The sequence below is a fragment of the Centroberyx affinis genome, unplaced genomic scaffold (genome assembly GCF_046629955.1).
Source record: "Centroberyx affinis isolate AG114_WGS23_722 - 3 ecotype Tasmania unplaced genomic scaffold, CSIRO-AGI_Caff_v1 ptg000655l_1, whole genome shotgun sequence".
Classification (NCBI taxonomy): Eukaryota; Metazoa; Chordata; class Actinopteri; order Beryciformes; family Berycidae; genus Centroberyx; species Centroberyx affinis.
In genome coordinates, this window is record NW_027279281.1 from 339,193 (window position 1) to 352,141 (window position 12,949).

Below are 12,949 nucleotides of genomic sequence, written 5' to 3' on the forward strand. Positions count from 1 at the left end.
GGAAATATGTGTGCATGTCACAGAAAATTAAATTATGGCCATACACCGTAAACAATATGAGAACTGGGGGTCTGGGGGATTCCGAACAAAAATGTATCTCATTGTTCCACATGCTCGAAATACGTGGTGTCTAATAAAATATATAATTTATGTTATTTCATAACCAGAAAATGGTTATTATAGCCTACCCTCATTCTATTCCCTCAAAACGCCAAAAGCGCCTCGAAAGCGCCACGAGCGGTTAAAGCACTATAACGTTGATATACACGTATCTAGAAATGTTGATATGAAACGTATTTTTGGTTCAGAAACGTTGAGATTCAACGTATCCGCGATTTGCAGAAACGTACAATGCCAACATTTTATTCTGGCCACTGCGAGTGAAGGCCCAAACGCACTGAAAGTGATAATTGACGCGCCCCATTTGACGCGCGTCAATTGATGCTCCTATGCGCACCACAGAACCAGAAGTATTTTGGGAAACGTCGCTAATTATATGTAGGCAGGCACAAGTTTGTATGCTTTACAGATACCCCCCATTAATTTTCTATACATTTCTATTTGAGTAGCCTATAACGTTATGTTACATAAGGGCGGAGGGCAACTGTTGGGTGCGTGCTGCTGCTTTTGTCAATTGGTTGGCAGTAGAACACCAGTAAAGCCACTGGGGACCAGCCATCTCATTTCATCTTTTATTTTTTGGCTGGACCGCAACAGCGGGGCCAGCCCTACAAACGCGAATGTCTGTCACTGACTGACTGACTGACTGACTGACTGACTGAGTGATCAAGTTACACCATTGGTCGGCCGTGGCACGTGGCACATCATAGCGTCACAGAACCAGAAATTTAAGTTTCGTTTTCTCCGCCGTATCAGGAGCCCGTTTCTCCCACACAGTAAGCAGGCTGACCAATATCATGCATGTAAGCTGAAGCTAAAGTAGAATCTATACAATTATATCATATCACCGTTTATGTCGATGCATATGCGTGAGCTCAGTCCACCTGAAGTCCTCTGTTCTGTCGGGGGAGAGAGACACACAAACAAGCATGGAGGCCACTAGCTGGGTGCCGATTTGTTCCCGATGATCCGGCCGAGATTTCGGCCGGGGTCCCGACGACGATGCGCCCCCGGTGTCCGGCGAACAGCGTTTTCGGCACCGACGGGTAACAGAGCGCCTGGCGCTTGGATCGGCAGGATCAATGCGGGCCGTGGGTGGAGACGACAGCGGTGGAGAGAGAGACGGGATCAGTATGGATGTATGGACTATTATTCTGTATTAGCAGTCTACAGCCAGGGGTTAAAGTGGGCTTCGATTAATAAGTCAATAAATCTGATTGGCAGTTTCATACATAATAATGACAAGCGAGTTCACAGGGCTGCCAACTCTCACGCAATTGACATTTTTCACACGCTCTCACGCCACAAGTCCATTTTCTCACGCAGTGAAAAACAAATTCATAACTGATAATGTCGCGACGTGAAAAAAGGAAACTGACAGCAGGACAGACGAGACAGAGCAGCACCGTGCAGCAGCGAGTTATTCAGACCATCTGAATAGCGAGAAATATACACTAATTATTATATGATATTATTATATATATGATATTATTATTATATAATTATCATATTGTAATTTATTCCCATGCATGCTGCTCAGAGTAATCTCAGTCAGCAGCTCTTCAGCGTCTCTCCCTCTCCTCTCGCGCCGTGCGCACGCAGGCGGGGGTGAGAGTGAGTTGCTATGGTTACAGGGACGCTCTGTGTCTGTCGCTCTGAAACTTTCTCATGATTCCCAATAATAGATTTTTTAGGTTAGTATGCCTATGCAAGATCATGAATGTAAGCACCTCAATGCTGAAATCTAGTAATATAATATAATTTTACATTTTTGGTTAACATTATACAGGGTTGCTGTTTCTTGACTTAATCCAAGAGGTTAGGTGGTGTAGAAATGCAGGAAATTTGTTTTAAATTACTATTTTTTTCTGAACCCCCCCCCCCTCCGAAACAGGGTTCCCCCACCTGCCAAATCCCACTTTAACCCCTGTCAACAGCGGAGTTAGTTACACCATTGGTCGGCCGTGGCACGTGCACACTCATACACGGTCCAGCCATATACTAGGTTTTGACCTAGTCTTGTTCTTCCAGGTGGGTTAAAGTCACATAAAGCACAGCTAATCATAACTCTATACTATGTTAATTAATTGCTGTTGTTAGGTTTATGTAGCAAGTTAAGTTTTATGACCAGTAGATGTAAGTAAACGTTCATGATAGATGATACCGGGTGGGTCTGTTATGTAATGTAACTACCAAGGGTCTAAGTTTTTATTTTTCTCATTTTTAGTATCTGACATGTGACAACACAACGGTTAAGATCTATAGTAGTATAGCTGTTGGCAGTGGTAGTTGTTTTCGTTTAGCATTGCAGAATTACAATTGTATTGTTCATTAAGTTTTAAGCAGTCATATATCACAGGTCGTTTTTGGACTTCATTGATGAGCTTCTCCTCGTCCATGCTTTGGCTGCTCCTCAAGTTGGCTGGCTAACGTTAGCCGTCTAGTTTGGACAAGGGGTGCATCCTATATTTCCTTGCTCCTCGATCCTCGCTTGAACCGGAAGTCGTTCTGGTCCGTCATTTTGAAGGTCGTCCCAAAGCTCTTATTTTTTTTTCAAGCAATTTAAGAGACTTGGGATGCACCCAAGGTCTGATGTCAGTTCCCCGCTACATATCACTTCTTCTTTGGTTTTACTGGCGGACTACGCCACCTACTGTACCGGAGTACTCTCCAAACAGGTACTGCGGCTGCAGAAAAAAACAGCTTTGGTCGCTGGGTCCTCATTTGACGCTCCAAAATCGAAACAAGGTCGGAGTAGGGGCTTCAAGGCAGTTTGACGTGCCTCATAATGCTTTTGGTGCGCGTTCGGCCATTTAAAATAATAGGTGTACTTCAAAACGCGCTCGTCAGACGCTTTCAGTGCGTTTGGGCCTTGACGCCCCCTGATTTCCAGACCGCAAGCGGACTTGCAGCTGGCATGCAGACACAACCTGGAGGCTGCCAGAGTCTGAAGCTGTCAGCATTTTAATAATAATCCATTTTAATAACAGACTCAGCTGAAACAGGAAGTTTAATATCACACAGATAAAACAGTAGGGGTTTTCTCACACAGAGAGGTGTGGCCGCCATCTTGGCTCCACTTAGCAACTTTCTGTATTTGGAACCAACGGTTGAAGTGGCTTCTGCTGCCTTTATAATGCGATTTTGTTTATGAAAAAAACACGACTGTTTTTTATTTAACCATTGTGTGCAAGACAGCTGTGACTGTCAAACATGGAAACAAACATGAGGCGTTTTTAGATAACATTAGCTAAACTATGTGACATAATTAATTCTGGGATTTCTTTGGTATTCTGAGTGGTTGTATTACATCAAACTCAGCTGCCTGTTCTCGCAGATCAGGACCAGAAACAGATCAGGTTTAGAGTCTCAGTCTGTAGAGACTCTTTGTTGAACAGACTGTCTGCCTCCTGATAGTTGAGGATCAACACTGGACGATCCAAATAAAGTCTGACCCAGAGTCTGTGTGACTTTACACAGCCAGGTGGATTTAACAAGTGAAACATTCAGCCAAACCTGAATCCTGAGTCCAGATCCAGTCTCTTAGTATTTATCATTAAAGGAGATCAAAGAACAGGGAAAAAAGAACAAATTGTTAGTCTTTTCTACTTAGGTACTAATAATAAACTTTATTTATACAGCATGTGTGCATGTGTGTGATTATAGCACCACCTGCTGGACATTGTGTGTAGTTGTATCCAAGTTGTTCTTTTCTGTGTGTTTATTAGAGTTTACTAGAATCTGGAATAAAAACCTGACTTCTATTTACAGGGAAGTTTTTTCAACAACTTTAATCATTGTGTGTATGCCAGCTTTTCTCTACTGTGGTTAAAGTAGAGTCACTTTAGAATACAATCTCATTTCTATTGATGTGAAATTTTCAAAACACAAAAGTCATGAAAACAGAAAGGATTGTGATAACTTTATTAATAGAAATACAGGTTTCATGTGTTCAGGTCATTTTCCTCAGAGGTTTCCTGGTGGAAAACTGAAGTGTTGCTCAGTTCACTACAAACCCTGAACTCATATTTTTTGCACTGTATATTCTTATTTATTGACAGAACTCTTTGCTTTGTGATTTGCTCACTTCTTATTTAAATGTGAAGAAGACAGAAAGCTGCTGAGAGAAGAACAGATGGAAAACAAACTGATCTGCTCTTCTGACCAGAAGAGGAGAGCAGATGAGACATTTCTGTCCTGCAGCAGATCAAACTACAGTCTGACTGATCTGAGAGCAGCAGCTCTGAAACACACTGGACATGTTGTTACAGTTCAGTCTGAAGAGCCTTTCCAACACATCTGCATCACTAATGTTGTTATAGTCATGTGACTGACAGCTGACTGCAGGTGGAACTGCTTCACATACTGAAAAATACATGACATCATTAGAGAAATATACTGTAAATAAATACACATACATAGACTAAATATACTTTAGATTAATAGGCTTATTGTCTGTCCATAAAATAAACCACAAGACAGAATAAGGTAATAAATGATAAAGTATTGATTGATCCTGGAGGAGTCAGATTGATTTGATCATAACTCATGTAGTCAAGCTGTTCTGGTTGAATCACAGCAGTTAAAATCACTCCGCAGCGACAGATCACCAATGTTTTATTTCTCATTCATTTTAACGGAGCGGTCAGTCTGAGTTCATCTCATGACGTCACACCGCCCTCTGCTGGAGAAAACACGAAATGGATTTTCAGGCTCACTGGACCACATGCAGCGCACAATATTACATTTTAATATCTAATTATTTACAGGTTTTAATTTTTACATATGCAAGTGAAAAAAAAAAGAAGAGTGAAACCAAGATGGCCGACAGACAGTCAGAAACACCAAGTTGCTCATTTTTTCCTGTTCAAACCTTCTATAAAAAGAGACCCTTGCAGGTAAAAAATATGGTGACATCAAGTAACATCTAAGGAGTCATGCCATTGCTAAATTTTCCAAGTATTGATTTTATATTGGGAGGAAATTATGATTAATCACATGTCCACTAAATTGTACATCATGCATCGCTAGCTATAGGCCTATTTCAACTACAATTCATAGGCTACAATTAGTCTATTACTGCTGCTGTTCTTGAAAATACTTAATCTGCAGTAGCTTTTTTTGGCTGTAAATCAACTTGTTTATGTTTTTAGAATGTAACTTGAAGTTTTTGTATATCTTTATATTTTGTAGAGCTCAGGAGCAGAGCGTAATAGACAGGCCTACAAGATAGTGGAGGAATTACCACAGTCAAGTGAGGAGGATGATGCTAGTAGCGGTGAGGAATAGCTGCCAGAACAGGAAGGATTAGCAAATGCTAGCAGTAGTGACAGTGGAGCTGAGGACACTGAGTCTGGAAAGGATGCTGAGGGAGATGAGGCTGAGGGAGCTGAGGATGCAAATGATGGTGAGGGAGTTGAGGCTGAGGGAGCTGAGGATGCAAATGATGGTGAGGCAGTTGAGGCTGAGGATGCGTCACCTAACCGGGCTCAAGGGAAAAAGGCAGAAAAAAACAGCAGAAATGTCTGGAAAACTAAAGACAATGAGTTTGAGGGAGACTTGCCTCCTTTTTTAGGAGAGTGGAAAGTGAATGTTGAGGGAACAGAACCAATAGATTTCTTCATGCATCTATTTCCCGAAGATCTGATAGATGATATAGTGCACAATACAAACCTGTATGCACTCCAAAAAGGAAAAGAAAATCTGGCCTTGACATCACAGGAGTTGAAAACATTTCTAGGAGTAAATATGGTCATGTCATACGTCAGATACCCAAGATCAAGAATGTACTGGTCATCAGATGCAGGACTTCGTCTTGATTTGATAGCAGATGCAATGCCAGTGAACAGATTTGAGCAGATTCTGAGCTACATTCACTTTGTTGATAACTTCTCACATGACCCCGAAAATGCAGATAAGTTCTTCAAAGTCAGACCAGTGTTGGATGCACTCAAGGAAACCTTCCATTCAGCAGTCGATCCTGAAGAAATTTCAATTGATAGATGAACAGATGATTCCCTACAAGGGCCGCCTGTCTCTCAAGCAGTACGTCCCCAAAAAGCCCAAACCCTGGGGTGTGAAAGTGTGGGTAAGAGCAGGATCCTCTGGATACATGTACAGATTTGAAGCCTATCAGGGTTCAGCTGGGGGGCGAGGTCAGATCAGTCAGTTGGGAATGGCTGGAGACGTAGTCATGCGCCTCTGTGACGACATACAGCAAAAGAATCACAAGGTGTTTTTTGACAATTTCTTTTGCACCATTCCACTCCTTCAGGCATTGCGACACCAAGGGATCTATGGCACTGGCACATGCAGAAACAACAGGCTCCATGGAGCACAACTAAAACTGAAGAGTGAAAAGCAACTAAAGCAAGAAGGAAGAGGATCTTTGTCTGTTGTCACCAATGCTCAAAACATCACTGTCACACGTTGGTTAGATAGTTCAGTGATCCACATGGCCTCTTCCTGCACTGGCCAGTCTCCATCAGATGTGGCCCAGAGATGGAGCAAGAAAGAAAAGAAGATGCTCAACATCCCAAGGCCATTTTCCGTGAGGCTGTACAATAAGCATATGGGAGGAGTAGATCTCATGGATCAGTGTGTTGCAATGTATCCCCACAGACGCAGAAACAAACGGTGGTACATCCGAGTGTTCTTTCACTTCCTTGACGTGACCACTGTGAATGCCTGGCACCTCTACAGAATGTCTGGGTTGGAACAGAAGGATCTTCTGCACTTCAAGGCATCTACAGCTTGTGCGCTCATAAATGCAGGATCCATCAAGACACGTGCAAGAGGAAGACCCAGTGCCACCCCACCTCCAGTGAAGCGCAGAGCAGTGTCCAAGGCACCTCCTGAGATCCGATTCGGCCCTGGAAACCACTGGCCCCAGCTCACCGAAGCAAAAAATGCCAACAGATGCCATGATGCTGCGTGCACACGAAGAACCAAGTACATCTGCATGCAGTGTCTTGTGGCTTTGTGCCCCAGGTGCTTTGCCAATTATCATAGAAAATAGTCTCTACGCAAGGAGCAACTAGCATGCTTTGACAAGAAATATATGATGCATGCCACCTCTAGTCAAGATACTGTGAGGATCTATCTTTAGTTCAGAGACTTGTTATTAGTGTCACACTACCCTCAGTTCAGAGACTTGTTACTAGTGTCATACTATCCTCAGTTCAGAGACTCTAACAGGTCCAATTTTATGCCAGTGGTACTCTTTCTGTTTTGACCTGGCTAATTAAACAGATTTTAGTTCTCATTTTGATGTGCTGGCAAAGTTTAGAGTAGGTTTCCTTGCAGTAAAGCTAGCCATAAAAACATTCAGTGTAAGTTAGTGCTGGGGCAGTGCACCTTCCTATGGCTGACAGTCGATGGATTGTGAGCGAGAGACTTGGGAATCTATACAGGAGAGTGAATTCCACAATGGTGTTTTGGTTATGCATGCATACATTATATTATTTTATAGTTCACATCACATTTCACATTTCAACACACTTTATTATATAATTTTATTAATTTGTTTGTTAAATACATATTTCTACAAAAATGCATGCTGTCCACCTGAGTGGACATGTAAATATATCTTTATGAAATATGGGTTGAAAAAAAATAAAGTTCAAACCTTGTTTTTCATGCCTAAAGATGAATAAAAACACTTTATTTTTACATATTTGAAGAACATTTACATTTACAAGCTTTGAAATGAAACAAGAAACAGTCAACTTGATTCTTGACAGTCATTGAGAAATCACCACTTGAATAATGCGGTGTGTGTGGAGTCTCTTTCTCACTCATTCACACTGTCAACACACCCACACTACATATAGTCTACATCATATAAACACAGTAGCCCACTATAGCTTATATAATGCATTTATGTATTTAATAATTTCATCAGATTGTTTTTCTTTTTCTGTTTGTTTCTTCACTTGTAATGATTTCTCTTTATTATTATTAACAGATATTATTGTTATTATCATTCTCTTTCTATATCTATTATTTTCTCCTCTATGCTTTGGCAACACAAATGTGTTTACATTACATGCCAATAAAGCAAGTTGAAATTGAGAGAGAGGTTGTGTGTGTAGAGACACACACACACACACAGACAGACAGAGAGAGAGAGCGAGAGAGAGATATCTTTGGCCAAACAACATGTAATCTGTTAATCTGTGAATGACAGTTGTTTCATTTCTTCCTTTTCACTCATTAAATGCCGGTCAATCTGTTCACCCGGTTGCTGTCGGTTTAAAGTTTTGGGGGTTTTTTTCTCCCGCTAAAACCACACACTCCGCCAGAGAAGTTCCGCCCAACAATAAAAAAAACAAGACTAGGTCAAAACCTAGTATATGGCTGGACCGTGTATGAGTGTGCCACGTGCCACGGCCGACCAATGGTGTAACTAACTCCGCTGTTGACAGGGGTTAAAGTGGGATTTGGCAGGTGGGGGAACCCTGTTTCGGAGGGGGGGGGGGGGGGGGGGGGGGGGTTCAGAAAAAAATAGTAATTTAAAACAAATTTCCTGCATTGCTACGGGGGTAGATACAGAATTGGTGAGGGGGTCAGAAAAAAATAGTAATTTAAAACAGATTTCCTGCATTTCTACACCACCTAATCTCTTGGATTAAGTCAAGAAACAGCAACCCTGTATAATATTAACCAGAAATGTAAAAATGTATATTATATTACTAGATTTCAGCATTGAGGTGCTTACATTCATGATCTTGCATAGGAATACTAACCTAAAAAATCTATTATTGGGAATCATGAGAAAGTTTCTGAGCAGCATGCATGGGAATAAATTACAATATAATAATTATATAATAATAATATCATATAATAATTAGTGTATATTTCTCGCTATTCAGATGGTCTGAATAACTCTCTGCTGCGCTGTGCTGCTCTGTCTCGTCTGTCCTGCTGTCAGTTTCCTTTTTTCACGTCGCGACGCTATCAGTTATGAATTTGTTTTTCACTGCGTGAGAAAATTGACTTGTGGCGTGAGAGCGTGTGAAAAATGTAAATTGCGTGAGTCTCTCGGTCAATGTGTGAGAGTTGGCAGCCCTGTGAACTCGCTTGTCATTATTATGTATGAAACTGCCAATCAGATTTATTGACTTATTAATCGAAGCCTTTCTTTAACTTTAACCCCTGGCTGTAGACTGCTAATACAGAATAATAGTCCATACATCCATACTGATCGTTCCAGCGCGTCCCGTCTCTCTCTCCACCGCTGTCGTCTCCACCCACGGCCCGCATCGATCCTGCCGATCCAAGCGCCAGGCGCTGTTACCCGTTGGTGCCGAAAACGCTGTTCGCCGGACACCGGGGGCGCATCGTCGTCGGGACCCCGGCCGAAATCTCGGCCGGATCATCGGGAACAAAGCGGCGGCCAGCTAGTGGCACTGGCCGGAACCGTGGCCCCGGGAAACTTCGGGAAGGTCGGCAATAAGCCCTCGGCGTGATGAAACCTCCATGCTTTTCTGTGTCTCTCTCTCCCCCGACAGAACAGAGGGGTTTCAGGTGGACTGAGCTCACGCATATGCATCGACATAAACGGTGATATGATATAATTGTATAGATTCTACTTTAGCTTCAGCTTACATGCATGATATTGGTCAGCCTGCTTACTGTGTGGGAGAAATGGGCTCCTGATTTCAGCGGAGAAACTAGCCGGCGGAGAAAATGAAACTTAAATTTCTGGTTCTGTGACGCTATGATGTGCCACGTGCCACGGCCGACCAATGGTGTAACTTGATCACTCAGTCACTCAGTCAGTCAGTCAGTGGCAGACATTCGCGTTTGTAGGGCTGGCCCCGCTGTTGCGGTCCAGCCAAAAACTTCACCTGTGGGTAAACACGAGGCTGCACCGTCCATTCATTCAGTTTTCAGTCAGTTTGCCGCTCCGCTCACAGCCTGTCTGTCTGTCTGTATGATCTCTGCTCCTTCTCTTTCTGTACGGACTGCAGGAGAAATCTTGTCTCTCTGGATGTTTGTCACTGGAAATACAGACAGTGTTCACCTGAAGGTAAGAGACTCTTTCCTAGTCTCACTTCCCAGCTGATCCACTACTCGTTCTTCCCACTCAACTAGGTTAAAACTTGACCAGTTCACTGCGGGTTTTGGTTTGCTTCCATTGTATGCCATGTTAACAGGCACCGCTGTAAAAGAGACCTAGGTCTCAGTTGGGCTTTCCCTGTATAAATAAAGGATAAATGAAAATGGTGAAAAAATGAAGGAATCAGGTTTTTATTGTCGGAGTGCTGGATCTGTCAGCGCCACTTCTCTGCTGTTGTCTTCTGATGAGTTCCAGCTTGAACTTTCACTGATCAAACGTTTAAAAGATGTAACACAGTGCAGATGCAGATGATAACAGGTCAAATATCTGTCAGTCTGATCCGTTAGAGAAAGAGCCGTCTGTATATTTCAAGACTGAAGAAGTTTGTTTTACAGCCAAACTGTTACAGAGGAGTTCTTCTCACTCGTCAATATTGTCAACAATTCACACGCATGGAATTATACCACACATATTATAGGATTTCAACGTCGCCTAGACGGCTATGGGCCGTTTAGATGTGTTTTAAATGTCTAATCAACGTAAGATTTTTCAGTGGGAGACTATACAGGTGGAGCTGTGCAAAAACACGCGCAGAAACGAGCATATGCATAGTATGGAAAGCCAAAGTCAAATACAGTTTAAAGGTCAGAAGGCCAGTGTTGATTACAGTTTGTGTCCCGCCCAAGTACCAGGTACCATATTTTAAAAGCGAGTAGAGTCGAGTCGAGGCGAGTTGAGCCGAGTTGAGCCGGTAGGCCTACCATGCGGTGGAAAAGCGGTCTTGCTGGTTTAATAATAAGACTTCCGGTCTGATTTTTTCAGAATGAAAGCGGATTTTCTACAAATCCACAACACCCAAATAATGACTGAAACATAGGCCTATATATTTTTTGCACAAAAAACAAAAATAAATTAAAACTGCAAGCAGTGATGAGCAGGCCCTCGCAGCTGTGTGCAAGTCGGGGTGTGCTGCAGTCGGGGTGTGTAGCAGCCGCGGCGTCGTTACCGGACACCGACCGGTCGACGTGGCCCACACCATGAAAATTCCATTTAAATCCACTGATGATTGTCAGGAAAGGCTTACTTCCTGTTGCCAGTAGGTGGCGCAATGCCTATGACTCCTAATTGGCCTGTAGATGTCCTCAGGCCTGGACTGTGGTCCAGCATGTGAAATCTGGTGCAGATCGGACAATGTACACTCAAGTTCACACAACTTCCTGTTGCCAGTAGGTGGCGCTATGACTATAACTGAATATCGGCCTGTAGATGTGTTCAGGCCTGGACCGTTATCAAACCTGTGAAGTTTGGGCCAGATTTGACCATGTACAGTTGTGTTACAACCCACTTCCTGTTTCGTGTTGCCAGTAGGTGGCGCAATGCAGATCGGACGATGTACGCTCAAGTTAATGCAGCTTCCTGTTTCATGGTGAAACATCGAAATTCGCCATGCCGCCAAGGCAACGCCGTTCAACGAAAGCTCCCGATCTTCGCAACTAAGCGTCATCATGGTCCTACGGCTTTTCTGACCACATCTGAGGTGGATCTGGCCAACCCGCTGGGAGCAGTACACCACAGTATAAAACATGGCATTTCCTGTCGCCAGTAGGTGGCGCTATGACTATAACGGAATATCGGCATGTAGATGTGTTCAGGCCTGGACTCTCATCAAACGTGTGAAGTTTGGGCCAGATTTGACCATGTACAGGCCAGTTACAAGCCACTTCCTGTTTCGTGGCAAAACACGGAAATTCAACGTCTCGCCACGCCCACGCCGTGCGACAAAAACTCACACTTCGCACAACTTTGCATCGTCGAGGTCTTTTATACACGCTGACCAAGTTTGACGTGGATCCGATCAACCGCCTGTGAGGAGTTCGTTAAAGTACGACCCCTGCAAATGGCCAAAAATGCCCAAAAATGTCACAATCAATTCAAAATGGCCGACTTCCTGTTGGTTTTAGGCGCATGGTACCACCAGACTTTTTTTTAAGTCTGAACATGATACACGTGCCTACCAAGTTTCGTACGTCTAGGACAAACGTACGGCGAGGGATACTCCGTTGAAATTTTGTAGGGGGTGCTATCGAGCCGTTTTGCCACGCCCATGCCCAAGACCTATAAAATATATAATTTTTCACCACTTCTGACGCATGTGCAAAGTTTCGCAACTTTTCGAGCACGTTTAGGCCCTCAAAAGTGTGATTTTTTTGTCCAGCGAAAAATAATTCCACGAACGAAATACAATAGGGCTTCGCACGAGGTCGTGCTCGGGCCCTAATAAGCAACTATACAAAGTCTACAATGATTTTCCATGATAGGAATTGTTGTAATCATTTAGTTGAAAGTTCAAAGAGATTTGGCATTTTTTAACTACAGCCATTGTAATACTGTGACATTTGTAGAATAAAGTGGACACTGTACAGTTTACCTTGCATTGTAACAGCACAAGTTCTGTGTCTATGTCTATGTTCTATGTCTGTCTATGGCTGACTTTGAGGGCCTGCCATGCTTTAAACAGCTTGGACTTTTAGTGTGTAGTGAAAGTACAGGTCTGCAGGAGTGTTTTGACATAGAACGTGTGCTGTTACAATGAAAGGTGAACTTAGTGTCCAATTTAGTCATCTTTTCATTATCTTTTCATGCCTTTTGTGCATGGTTTACAGGGTTATGAAGTTAACAGAAACGTTTAAGGTGATTTTGCATGTATTAAGAGGAGAATTAATGTAAATGTAAGGTTATTTTAAGGGATTACTGGTTCGTAGAGTC